Source organism: Dipteris shenzhenensis, chromosome 1 (assembly GCF_047967505.1).
Source record: "Dipteris shenzhenensis isolate YYH24624 ecotype China chromosome 1, Dip_SZ_1.0, whole genome shotgun sequence".
Taxonomy (NCBI): Eukaryota; Viridiplantae; Streptophyta; class Polypodiopsida; order Gleicheniales; family Dipteridaceae; genus Dipteris; species Dipteris shenzhenensis.
In genome coordinates, this window is record NC_141596.1 from 69,077,621 (window position 1) to 69,091,844 (window position 14,224).

The window sequence follows — 14,224 nt, forward strand, 5'->3', positions numbered from 1 at the left end:
AACTGGCGAGGTGAGGACTTTCAATAGACAATCTGTGGGGAATAAATCTTATGGTACTTGTAGCTGGAATCTGTTTTGTACTAAGATTTAATTCTCTTGAAGGTTGCTGAAGCAACCAATCAAAACCACACAGCCTCTTGAAATCAGGCTGATTTGACACTTGTTCGTCCACACTTGCCACCTTATTCTATCCAGTCCTGCTCAAGCCTTTCTCCCACCTCGATCAGTGCTGCCCTTGCCCTCCCTCAGCCCATCTCATTGCTGACCAGTGCCGCTTCCTTAGCCCAAAGAGCTCTTTTTGTGGCTGTTGCACTCCATGATGTCCCTTATTACATGCTGATACTCGTTCTTGCTTTCTTATTCCTTCTAATTGCAGGTTTCTTCCTCCGCACATTTACCTCTTCCAAACTTACTTGCTCCCATGGTTCACAGAGCCTTGTAGACTACATGTAGGGTGTAAACTCATGACTCATCACTGTAGTATGTTCTACAATTCGATCTAGTAATTGATTTCAACTTTCAGCTTTCAGTTTACAACTTGAACTGGCTTTTGTATTGTTTAGTTTGAATACGTCATTTTTTGTTGTGTTTTTCATTTACGTCGATATTAGGTTGTCACAAGTAGATATTTTGCACTCTGTATAATTTTTAGCTTTTAAGGTGAAATAATTGTAGCTTTCACCAGTGTTACCACTTCCTTTTGCAATTTACAACCAACTCACATTAGGGGTTTCACTCTATTGAGGTAATAATGTAACTTTTTATGTATTTCAACAATATTTTTTGGGGATTAGCTTTTTTGCCTCATGTGGAAGAGAATCTGAAAGATGTAGAGTGGAACTTCAATGTAAAGATGCTTTTTGTTAGCAAAAGTCATTTGGACAATTATGACAAGAAATTTTGCAAATAACTTGAAAAGGCCTAGCACGTTGAAGAGGCCTTGGATTTGGTACACATATCTCCTGTTGTGAGGGTTGTGTTCATGGGAAGCTCCAATTGTTTCCTTTCAAGATGGGAAATTAAGGGCACACGCTTCTATTGATCTTTCCAATCATTTTGTGGAAAATAAATTTATATCATGATTTTTGGCCTGTCCCCTTGAAATCCTCCATCTTTCTATTTGTATCCCTTTAAATCATCCACCTTTTTCTCCCCTCCTCTCTCTCTCTCTCTCTTGCTGATCGAGTGACACAGCAGGATCGGGAGATCTTGTCTATTAGGACAGATCTTCAGGTCTTACAGGCGACTCATAGGACTCTTGCTGGAGAGATTCATGGACACACAGAGCGAGTGTAGCAGATCGAGACTCGCGTTCAGCACATAGACACATCTCCCACTACAGCAGTAGCAGCGGTTGAGGAGCGTTTGACCTCCCTTCAGGCAGAGGTCCAGAGAGCCACAGAGTGGGTGGATGTCGTCCGCCGTCTATGGAAGAAAATTGCTGATCTCTTGCATCCTTTTCTACCTATTCCCGCTATGGCTGATACAGACAGGCTTATGGATTGGCAATTGTACCCCTCTGCTACATGCTCTCGTCCTATTCCTCTGCCTGTTTTGACCTCCATCAAAGTCTACAAGCATCTTCAACCTGCCCCTTGGATTCATCAATATGCTAATACTCTATTTCATATCAAGCAGCCCCTTTCATGGTGGCGGAAGAATCTCCCACTATTATGGAGGTGTAAAATGCCTTTGAAACAAAGACTCTTTCTTTGGAGATGCATGACCGGCACATTGTCAGTGGGAATCACACTTGCCAAACGTCACATTGCACCACCCACCTGTTTACGGTGTCACGCTCGTTCAGAGACTGTCCCTCATTTGCTTTGGCATTGCTCGTCCACTCGGAATCTCCTTGGGAAAATTTCAGATCATCTTCGCCTCCGTTTCCCGAGTCACATATTTGGGAAACATTTTTGGCTATTTGGCAAGGCCTTTATCTCAATACTCACTCTTTCTCTCATGGATGAGATATTGGGCTCTTTGGACAATCTGGGAAGAGCACAATTTGGCATACTTGGGCCGCCAGTTTCAAAAGTCATATGAATCTTTTAGAGCCTCATTGCGGCAATCTTTATATGATGCCTGCCATGAGGGTGATATGCATGCATCTTGCATTGAGCTTTTCTTTTTATGCTTTTGATCTGTGGGATACTCTCCATTCTTGGAGACTTTCCCTCTTGTAAAGTTATGACAATATAAATACAGTGCACTGGATTTTACCAAAAAAAAAAAGCGTGTGTGTGTGTGTGTGTGTGTGTGTTGCATATGGACCATCTTGCAGATACAGGACAGCTTCATGGCTTGCAAATTCCAGGGGCACAGTCATTTCTTGCACAGGCATATGCTGATGATTCATACTTTATGCCCAGGAATTCTCAAAGTGACCTTTCATTCCAGGGGCACAGTCATTTCTTGCACAGGCATATGCTGATGATTCATACTTTATGCCCAGGAATTCTCAAAGTGACCTTTCTCATTTGATGCATACACTGAATGACTTTGGCATAGCTGCTGGACTGCATATCAACTTTCAGAAATCAAAACTTCTAGCATTGAAAGAACCTGATTGGCATGCACTTCTCTGGCCAGGCCACATTATCTCTTCCCATACTATTGTGAGGCATCTAGGCTACCCCATTGGCTGGAATATTACCCCGCAACAACAGCTCAAATGGGTGCTTCAAAAGATCAACAAGAAGCTGGAATATTGGCAGTTGTCCACTTGGCCTGTACATGTTCGACTTCGGATAGTACAATCCATCATTATGGCATATGTGCAATTTTATTTGCCTCTTCTTCCCTGTCTTTTAAGCATTTGGCTTCCTATATGTCCCAGGCTATGGAGATATTTTGGAAAAGCAAATCTCATAAAAACGCTTTGCGACTACTACCTATGCAGTCTATTTATTCACCCAAGACTCATGGGGGGCTGAATATTCTCAATCTTCAGGTTCATATGTTGGCAAGAAAGAGCACTATGATTGCTGATTTTTTTCAGCAAAAACAGCCATGGGCTATTATGTTAGCAGCTATGTGTGGAAACATGACATCCCATGCATATGGGCATTGGATTACAGATCACTGGGAAGCAGTCTTGACCACATTTCAGGGGAAAATTCCTGGTTCTCCTGTTTCTACTGCTTTTATTCATGATTAGAAGAGAATTCTCTCTTATGCTAAATGGACAGGTGCTTCCTCTCATCATGGCAATTCTTTTCGCTTGGAAAGCATCCATTGGAGCAAGGTGTTTGAATCGCCTCTCGCTTTACAGGCACCTATTAAAGCATACAATCTTATGAAATTGGGCATAAGATTTGTTGGCGATGTTGTGGATCAACAAGGTTATATGCTTTCATTTCCACAAGCTTGCAGGACATTCTCCTTGGGTCTGCATCATAGGTCCATTTGGAGAATACTTTCAACTATGTTGCAGCCATTTGTTCCGGTTCCTCCACTGTTTGTACAGGACAGATTACTGGACTGGAATTTGACTTCCTTACCTCCTGCTATCCATTCGCTTTCAATTCATAATCTGGCCTCCTCGAAGGTCGACAGATTTCTTTTTCCACCGCCATGGATTGATAAGCATGCCAACACTCTTTGGAATTTGGATAGGCCTTTATCTTGGTGGCAATCAGGACTCATGAAAATCTGGAAAGCCAAATTGCCATTGAAACAGAGGCTTTTCTTTTGGAGATGTATAGTGGGAGCTTTTTCCATTGGGGTGAAATTGGCAGCACGCCGCATTGCTTCCCCTTCCTGCCCCGGTTGCTCTCATCACCGCGAGACAGTTCCTCATCTATTATGGTCTTGCCCGCACTCTCGCATATTGATCACTCATGTTTCTCATTTGCTGCGGCTTCGGTTTCCCTCTATCAGATTTGGGAAACTCTTCTGGATGTTTGGATGCCTCTCATCTCAGATGTCTCCATTCCTCCTCTTCTTTCACTGGACTCGCTTTTGGGTACTATGGACCATTTGGACACAGAGATTGCATTCTAGGATGGGTCAACAGTTTTCTCAGGCATATGTTTTCTTCAGAATGTCCCTTAAGCAATCCTTATATGATAGTTTTGCTGCAAGGGACTTGGATGCTACTAGCCTTGAAGTGTTTTCTGACTGTTTTTGAGTTCTTCCATTGGGCTCTCCTTTGGAGTCTAATGTCATGTACATTGATTTCATGTTAATATAGTAATGTGCTTTCACAAAAAAAAAAAAAAGTGTGTGTGTGTGTGTGTGTGTGTGTGTGTGTGTACATACATATATATGTTTTTGTGTGTGTATGTATGTATGTGTGTGTAAAGTGGTGTGTGTGTGGTGTGTGAGGTGGAGGTCGAGAGAGAGAGGGTCTCTGCTGTTTAGCCTCACCAGGATCCCATACAGCTTCCCCTCCTGTCCGTACACCTGTACGGTCGCTGTATGTTTACCGTACAGCTGTACGAACAGGCCTGGCTCACTCCCGCCCAGGTCCGGGGAGTCCCGTATCTGTTTGCATCGCTATCGCTTTACTTTTTCTGAAGACCCTTGCGTACGTCCGTACAACCCTATCCTTCTCCGTACAGTCTAGTCTCCCCGTGCCCCTTCTGCATCTCCGTCCAGTTCTGCTTCTTCCGTACAGTCCCCGCGTGCCTTGTCAGCATCTCCGTACGGTTCAGTTTCTTCCGTACAGCCTCCTTCGTATATCCGTACAGTCCGTACAGTCCCATCTTGCACGTACAATCTTGCACTTTTTCCGTACTGTTTACCCCGTACAAACCCTGCCGTACAGTTCTGGTTTTTTTTCTGCCACTTCATGAGGATGAATTTCACCACAGTCGGAAGGAGTGGGCCAAACCTCCCCCGGCCCTTAAGTATAAGCTGAAGCTGCCCTCATCGGTCACTCCTCTCTTGAAGTTCTCTCAGCAAGCAGTTATCATTTTCTTCCCTGGAAAGTTACCTTCAGCAAATGATGTAGCTCAGTGGGTTCAGGCTTTGTTGGGAGGTTGCTTTGTTGAAGGAGTATACTTTGCTTCTTGAGGTTTTTATGAAGTGCACTTTTTGGATGCCTTTACTTCCACCCCTGGTCAGGCCTCTATCCCTGCTGATAGCCTAACTTCTCCACTGTGGGTTGATGTGCTCAAGAGGGGCATCCCTGTATGTGACAATGATGAGGACTATAGAGCTAATGAACCAGGAGGCCAGGTGGACGTCGATGTCATGGCTGAGGCCTAACAGCTTATACCTTTACTATGTTTTTTGGTTCGGCTGTACATATCTTCTATGTCTACTTCAATTACTTGCATTACATACAATGTTCAAGGTCTTTGCAATGTCAATAAGTGGAGACTTTTTTGGCACTATGTACATAGAATGCACCCCGATGTAATTTCTTTACAGGAACACAACCAACACTTCTTGGCTGGCCAGCAAGGCCACTTTGCTGGTTATGATATCTTTTATGCTGGTACAATGCACTTTTCGGGGGTATGCATGCTGGTGAAACATGATATGCAGCCCACGGTTGCTCACAATGACCCCCAGGGTCGATGGATGGTGATCAGATGCATCTGTCATGCTGATCTTTATGAAATAGCATCTATTTATGCCTCTCAAACTTCTGCGACAAGAGCTCAAATGTGGGCCTCCCTCAAACAATATCCATGGCTGTCTAATGCCTTTTTGTGTGGAGACTCTAATAACTCGCCTGCCATCCAAGACAACACCACTCATTGTTGTCACATGATCCCCACTGAGCTTCAACATTGGGAGGATATGCTTTCTTTCTTGCATGCAGAAGATTTATGGCTCTCAACAAGGGATAGAGATATGGGTTATACATACCGTCACAATGCCTTTACTCATTACTGGGCTCGACTTGACAGATGGTATTTGTTGCATGCTCAGCACTATGCTAGTTTCACATGTGCACTATGGGTTGACCATTCCCTCTTGCTATCTGATCACTTTCCAGTATGCTTGACATTATCTATAGCACGTTTGACAAATGATATGCCTTTTTTTGGTCGTCGCCTACTCCATGTTAATAGTGCTTATTTGCTTCATCAACAATTTCAGAACATGGTGAGAGTGGCTGTCCGCCCCCTCCTCTTACATGCTCAGGAGGACATGGATTTCGCTTGGATCAGTCTTGCCCATCACTTGCAGGCTGTTATTCAAGATTATGGACGGAGTTACATGGGAAACCTCAGGCTTAAGCTGAAATGGGCTCAATCTCACAAGCAACAAATGGATGTAATCAGCTCTTATAGGCAGCTCACCTCCTCTGAACAGGATTCTTGTGCTTATGCGGTTCATATCATCCATCAAAATGATCTTCGCAAATTAAAGAAGTAGCAAATCCGAGCTCGCATGAAACCCCTTTTGGATAAGGGCTGCTCCTCCAAAGCCTTCTTTTAAAGCCTGGATGCGGATAGGCGGAAGGAGGATATTTGCAGGATCAGGCAAGATGATTGCACCTGGACCACCTCCAAATCAGAATTGGAATCGCAATGCTCTAGTCATTTCCAGCATCTCTTTTCTCCTCAGCCTGATCATTCGATGCAACTGAATGCAGCTAGGTCTCAATTTCTTATGCATGTTCAGCCTATATTGTCTCGAGAACAGGCTCATGCATTGGAGCAGCCCTTTATGCTTAATGAACTGGATGATGCTTTGAGTCATTTACGTAAAGGCAGCTCTCCTGGTTGGGATGGATTGACCGTTGAATTTTTCTGTGCATTTTGGGGTGATCTCAAGAACACACTCTTCTTCGTATGATCAATCATGCTTGGGCAGAACAATCTCTCCTCCTTCTTGGAAACATGGCCTTGTCAAATTGATCCCCAAAAAAAGGTTGTGTGAGACAATGGCTGATTGGCGGCCCATATCTCTTATGCCAGTCATTTACAAACTCATTGCGAAAATGAAGGCAGATTACTGACAATATCTCCAATGTTTTGCTTGCAATTGAGTATTCCAAATATTCTAAACAAGATGTTCTCATTCTGCAAGTGGACATTGCGAAAGCATTTGACACTGTCCATTGGGATTTTATTTCTCAGACTATGCATAAATTGGGATTTGGCCCTCGGCTGGTCCATATTATTTACTAGTTCTATTCTCATGCCACTGCGCAGTGTTTGCTTGGTAGTGGGTTGTCTAGGACATGGACTATGACCCGTTCAGTGAGACAGGGTTGCCCTCTTAGTTCGCTACTGTATGCCATTGCTACTCATCCGTTTTTGTTGCATATGGACCATCTTGCAGATACAGGGCAGCTTCATGGCTTGCAAATTCCAGGGGCACAGCCGTTTCTTGCACAAGCATATGCTGATGATTCATATTTCATGCCCAGGAATTCTCAAAGTGACCTCTCTCATTTGATGCATACTCTGAATGATTTTGGCATAGCTGCTGGACTGCATATCAACTTTCAGAAATCAAATCTTCTAGCATTGAAAGAAGCTAATTGGCATGCACTTCTCTGGCCAGGCCACATTATTTCTTCCCATACTATTGTGAGGCATTTAGGGTATCCCATTGGCTAGAATATTACCCCTCAACAACAGCTCAAATGGGTGCTTCAAAAGATTAACAAGAAGCTGGAATACTGACACTTGTCCACTTGGCCTGTACATGTTCGACTTCGGATAGTACAGTCTATCATTATGTCATATGTGCAATTTTATTTGCCTCTTCTTCCCTGGTCTTTTAAGCATTTGGATTCCTATATGTCCCAGGCTATGGAGATATTTTGGAAAAGTAAATCTCACAAAAAGGCTTTGTGACTACTTCCCATGCAGTCTGTTTGTTCTCCTAAGACTCATGGGGGATTGAATATTCTCAATCTTCAGTTTCATATGTTGGCAAGAAAGAGCACTATGATTGCTGATTTTTTTCAGTAAAAACAGCCATGGGCTATTATGTTAGCAGCTATGTGTGGAAACATGACGTCCCATGCATATGGGCATTGGATTACAGATCACTGGGAAGCAGTCATGACCACATTTCAGGGGAAAATTCCTGGTTGTCCTGTTTCTACTGCTTTTATTCATGATTGGAAGAGAATTCTCTCTTATGCTAAATGGTCAGGTGCTTCTTCCCATCATGGTAATTCTCTTCGCTTGAAAAGGATCCATTGGAGCAAGGTGTTTGAATCGCCTCTTGCTTTACAGGCACCTATTAAAGCATATAATCTTATGAAATTGGGCATAAAGATTTGTCGGAGATGTTGTGGATCAACATGGTTATGTTCTTTCATTTCCACAAGCTTGCAGGACATTCCCCTTGGGTCTGCATCATTGGCAGCACGTCGTATTGCTTCCTCTTCCTGCCCCCGTTGCTCTCATCACCGTGAGACAGTTCCCCATTTGTTATGGTCTTGCCCGCACTCTCGGATATTGATCACTCATGTCTCTCATTTGCTGCGGCTTCGGTTTCCCTCTATCAGATTCGGGAAACTCTTCTGGATGTTTGGATGCTTTTCATCTCAGATGTCTCTATTCTTCCTTTTCTTTCACTGGGCTCGTTTTTGGGTACTATGGACTATTTGGACACAGAGATTGCATTTTAGTATGGGACAACAGTTTCCTCAGGCATATGCTTTCTTCAGAATGTCCCTCAAGCAATCTTTATATGATAGTTTTGCTGCGAGGGACTTGGATGCTACTAGCCTTGAAGTGTTTTCTGATTGTTTTTGAGTTCTTCCATTAGGCTCTCTTTTGGAGTCTAATGTCATGTACATTGATTTCATGTTAATTTTATAGTTACTGGTTTCACAAAAAAAATAAAAGTGTGTGTGATGTGTGAGAGAGAGAGAGGAGTGGAGACGCCTTGCATATAAGCTCCAAAGCCCCTCGCAACCAGCCCGTGAACATCAGCGCCCTGCTGCGCTGCATCAACGCCCTGAAATCGGCCTTTTGGAGCAGTCATCAGGCGCCGTACAGCCTGTCAGACTTCCGTACAGCTTCCATACAGCTGTACGGCCTGTACGGACCATTTCATCTGTTGCAGTCTGCTGCTCCCACATCATATCTGGTTTCTGGACTGTTTTCCACGCAGGGTTCTGCCTCCAGACTACAGCTGCGCACTGATCTTGAAGGCCTTCGCTCCCGTTTCTCCCCTCTTCAGTGTCTGGGTCTGCTACACCTTTCCCATTGCCAAAATCTTCCATTTTCCTCTGAAATATAGTTCATCTGGGGTTTTTTACTGGTTTTTTCTCTCTTCTTCCTCTACAAAACTGTTTTCTATCCTATCTCGACATCTACATCCCTCTTTCCCTTCTCTCTCTTTACACGTATACTCTTTTTCTCTTCTCTGTGGGTTTCCTGTGGGCTTTTTTTTGGGACTGGTTTCTTTCCTCCAATACCACTTTATAGGTACCTCCTTTCTAAGTTCCACTTTTTACAAAGCTATGGCTGAATATTCCTATGAAAAGACATTTCAAAAGGAACGTTCGGTTCACTGCAAGAAGCAAAAGCAGGCTGAGGGTCAGCATGACCTGGTACATGATACTCTTGAGGCCCAACTTGTTTATGATGTCATGCATGAAGGATTTGCAGATACAAGGAAAGAGTGGAAAGACTCGGTTCCATTAGTTGGCCTCATGGTGGAAGTAGATGAAATTGTGGATCCTGTCAGAGAATATGCTAAAAATGCAGTCATTTTATTTTTTCCAGGCCGGATGCCACCTCCTGCAGAGATAGGCAACTGGTTGACTCGCACAACTGGTTATTATGGTGGATGAGCTACACAGACAAATGCTTTTGGAACATTCGCCTCTTTAATCCGACACAGATGCCTGGTCTGGGTTGAAGTTGTAGACTTCCCAGAATGCATGGCATCACTCTTGCCTAAAATTGCAGCTTCTTTAGGAAAAGTGGTCTGCCCACCACGGCCTAATGGCAACTCAAATCAATTTTGCATTCTTTGGGATACTGATAATCCCACACCTGACTCTTATTCAGTCACAGTGAATAATGTGGATATGGGAAGTGCCTTTTGCAAACTGAAATGGGGACTATTTGTAGGGGCTTGTTTTGACTGCAAAAAATTTGGACACATGGCTTCACAGTGTCCAATGAATCAGCATAAAATGCCTCCTACTGCTTTGCCGGTTCAAATGCCCACTAAAGATGCTCCTACTACTATTGCAAATAAAAACAAAGGTAGTAGACAGTTTGCTAGAATCCAGGATAAAGGCAAAGCTCCAGTGGTTTCAAATGGGAATGTTTCTTCACATTCACCTCCTGCTATTCCACCCTCGGCAAAAGGACAGAAACCTCCAACCGATGGATGGCAAAGTCCAAGAAAAGTTATTTCTGCTAGAAGACTTCCCCTCCCTCGCACTTGGAATGGTGCGTCTTCTAGTGGGAACACCCCAGAGGTCAATACAGGAATTGGGATCATATGGGCTGCAGTGACAGCTAGCAGAACACTCTTCCCTGAAGAAGAGGTTGCTGCTTTGTTGTCTACTCCTCAGGTGGATATTTCTTCTAAGGGGAGAAGCACTGACCCTGAGATAGAAATGCAGTGCTAACATCATGAAATTTGCTGTTGTACATAGTTGTTATATTGCTATAAATATCTGTAAATACGATTGCTCATATCCAATGCTTTACACTCAATGTCCAGGGGATGTGTGACAGTAGGAAATGGAAAACAGTGTGGCTGTACATCAATAGATTTCAGCCTGACATAGTGGCATTACAAGAACACAACCAACATGTCTATGCCGGAAAGACAGGACACTACTGTGGCTATGACATTTTCTATGCTGGAGAGAAATCTTTCTCAGGGGTGGTCATTTTGATCAAACATGAGCTTCAACCTGTTATTGCCCTAAATGTCAACAAAGGCAGATGGCTTGTTCTTCAATGCATTATTCGAGGAGAGGTGTTTGAATTTGCCTCTGTTTATGCACCTCAATCCTCTAGAGAAAGAACTGAAATTTGGGATGCCATGCAACAATATCGATGGAGATATCATGCCTTTATATGTGGGGATTTCAATAATGCTCCTCAACAGGGTGACAATACCTCCAGACGTACTAATATGTTAATCCCTGAAAGGCATGCATGGTCTCAATTACTGATGCATCTGGATTTGGTGGACCTTTGGAAGGAATTGCAGCCTTTGTCACCTGGATACACATTCCAACATAATGCTTTTTCTTCTTATCAGGCACGTCTGGATCGATGGTATAGTGTAGCTCCGCAACAAAATGGGGATTTTACATGCAAAATGTGGATTGACTATGCCTTCGTGCATTCTGATCATGCACCTCTATGGTTGCGGTTATCTTTTCATGATATGCCAGATGATAGATTGCCACAAAGACGACATCTGATCGTGAACAATAGTTACTTGCAACATGATGCTTTCAAGGCCATGGTTACTGAAGCATCTCATTTTCTATCTTCTCGCAGCCATATTCATATTGATGATGCCTGGGATTCTTTTGTTTCCAAAATGTAAGTTGTGATAAGAGGTTATGGCAAGTCTTACATGAAGACTCTGAGGGAAAGTATTGCTCAGGTCAAACTCACTTGTCAGGATCTCACTGAACTCAGCCATCTTCGTTCGTTGTCCCTGCATGAGCAAACAACACTATGCCAGGCCAGACATTGTCTTAAACTCAATGATCAGAGAAAATTGGCTAAATGGGAGACTAGAGCCAGACAAAGAGCCTTTACAGATAAAGGCTGCTCTTCCAAAGCATTTTTCAAAAGCTTGCATCAGAGGAGATTAAAAACAGAAATTTGCAGGGTGCTTATGCCTGATGGATCATGGACCACCACGCGGTCAGAGCTTGCTTCTGTTTGTGTGCATCATTTCTCTCAACAATTTGGTTCTATAGTTCCTCCCTCACAGCAAGCTTTGATTGCAAGAAATTTACTGCTGCAGGATGTTTTTCCCATGATTTCTACTACTCAAGCTTTGGAATTGGAGGAACCTTTTACTGAGAGAGAACTGCCAGATGCAATCAAATCTTGCGGGAGATGGAAATCTCCAGGATGGGATGGTCTTACAGTTGAGTTTTTTCTAGAATATTGGCCTCTTTTGAAGCATACATTGCTACATATGGTGAATGCTGCATGGCAAAATCAGAAAATGCCAGACACATGGAAGAGAGGTCTTGTTAAACTCCTTCCAAAAAAACAAATTTGTGAATCTTGAGTAGACTGGAGACCTATCACCCTTATGCCAGTCATTTACAAAGTCACTACAAAAATGATCGTCGATCGGCTAAAGGGGTTTTTACATGATGGGTTGGGGATCCTGCTCAATATGGTTTTGTCCCGCTTAAACATATGATAGATAACATTGCTAATGCCTATATTGGAATTGAATATGCCAAATACACGCAGCAGGATGTTTTATTATTGCAAGTTGATATTGCTAAAGCCTTTGATACTGTTAAGTTTCATCGACTGTGTAGGCATTGGGATTTGGCAGAAAACTGCAGCAAGTCATCACTTGGTTATATCAAGATAGTAAAGCTGCCTGCATACTTTCAGGGGATATTTCTACATCCTGGACTCCTGGTTGTTCTGTTAGGCAAGGATGTCCCCTAAGTGCTTTACTTTTTGCCATAGCCACTCATCCAATGCTTCAATATCTGGACCACCTCTTGGACACTGACCAGTTGCATGGTTTGGAGATTGCTGGCAGTCACAACATGATCGCTCAGGCATATGCTGATGATTCATTCTTTACCCCAAAAAATACTCGGAGTGATCTGTCCATGATTATGTAGGCTCTTTCTACATATGGATTGGTTGCTGGTCTTCGGGTAAATTTTCAGAAATCAAAATTGTTGCCGTTGCATGAACAGGAATGGCACAGTCTTCTGTGGCCTGGGGAAATTGTCCCCGCTTCTCAATTGATTCGACATCTTGGCTATCCTCTAGGTTGGGAACTCACCCGTTCCCAACAAACTGATTGGGTGTTGACAAAGTTGAGGGCAAAACTTGTATCTGCCTCTCATTATGTTCACTAAGGCAGAGCTGAATTCCCATATGTCAGCTATCATGGAAATTTTCTGGTGTGCAAAAAATGGCAAGAAAAGTCTCAAATTACTCTCTATGCATCGTCTCTGCTCTCCAAAGATGCATGGGGGTCTGAACATTCTCAATATTCAAATGCATTTACTTGCTCACAGAGGAAAAATGATGTTGCAGTTTATGGAAGGAGATCAGCCTTGGGCTTTCATGATCCGCTCTCTTTTATTACATATCCATACTTCTGCCTTTGGGCATTGGCAACCTACTCAGTGGGATTTCATATTTGGCTCTATCCAAGGCAAGATCAAAGGCTGCCCTTTTGTTTCTCGACTGCTTCTCGATTGGAAACATATCTTATCCCACTTGGAATGGCATGGTCGAGATTCTTTGTCGGGAAACTCTTTGAGGGCTGAGAATCTTTATTGGTCTAAAGTATTACACCCTTCTTTGGCCATTCAAGAACCAAGACGTTCTTATTTTCTCTCCTTTAAAGGCATTACATCTGTGGCGGATGTACTTCAGGATGATGGCACACTTTTATCTTTTTCTATGGCTGCCAGCAAATACGGTTTGGGAGCTCATTATCATCCTTTATGGCATAGGATTTCAGCAATGCTTCAACCGTTTTTGCCGGTACCTCGCTTGGAACTTCAGAATAGGCTTGAGGATTGGATTTTACGCTCTTCCTCCTCTTCAGCCCGTCCCTTGAAGCTCTCACATATCACAGTGCCATCAATGTATAAAGTGCTACTATTTCCGCCTTGGATTTCTGAAAGAGCAAATACTGTTTGGCATATGGATCGCCCACTAAAGTGGTGGGGAAAAAGGCTGCGTCTCCTTTGGCATTACAAAGTCCCTCTTCGACAACAGCTTTTCCTTTGGCGAGTCCTGCTTGGCATTTTTCCATCTGGTCGGCTACTTGCACTATCTTCCTGCTCCGCAAAGGGACGGATGGGAAGATCGCAGCCTTGGCCCCGAGGGATGGGCCCAGCTTTGCCTTCACTTTTCTCAGCGACGGCACCGAAAGTTGGACAGACGACTCGGTCTGGGAGGCTCTTAGGGAGCAGACACACACTCAGATTAGCTCCTGGATAGGCCCGATGTGTGGACAGCTTCTCGAGACCCAGTGGTCCGAGGGTGACGTGCGCCTGCGGTGGCAATGCGTCGCCAAGCATTTCAGGTTGATTGTGATCCTCAGGCCTTTCAGGTTGATTGTGATTGATTGCATTTCAGGAGAT

General features: G+C 43.6%; 1 protein-coding gene across 1 annotated transcript in view; it reads left to right on the top strand.

Moving 5' to 3' along the window:
* LOC147906286 (tRNA synthetase class I (I, L, M and V) family protein) overlaps window positions 1–14,224 on the top strand; it is a 267,819-nt gene that overhangs the window by 215,601 nt on the left and 37,994 nt on the right. The gene's annotated exons all lie outside the window — the stretch shown is intronic.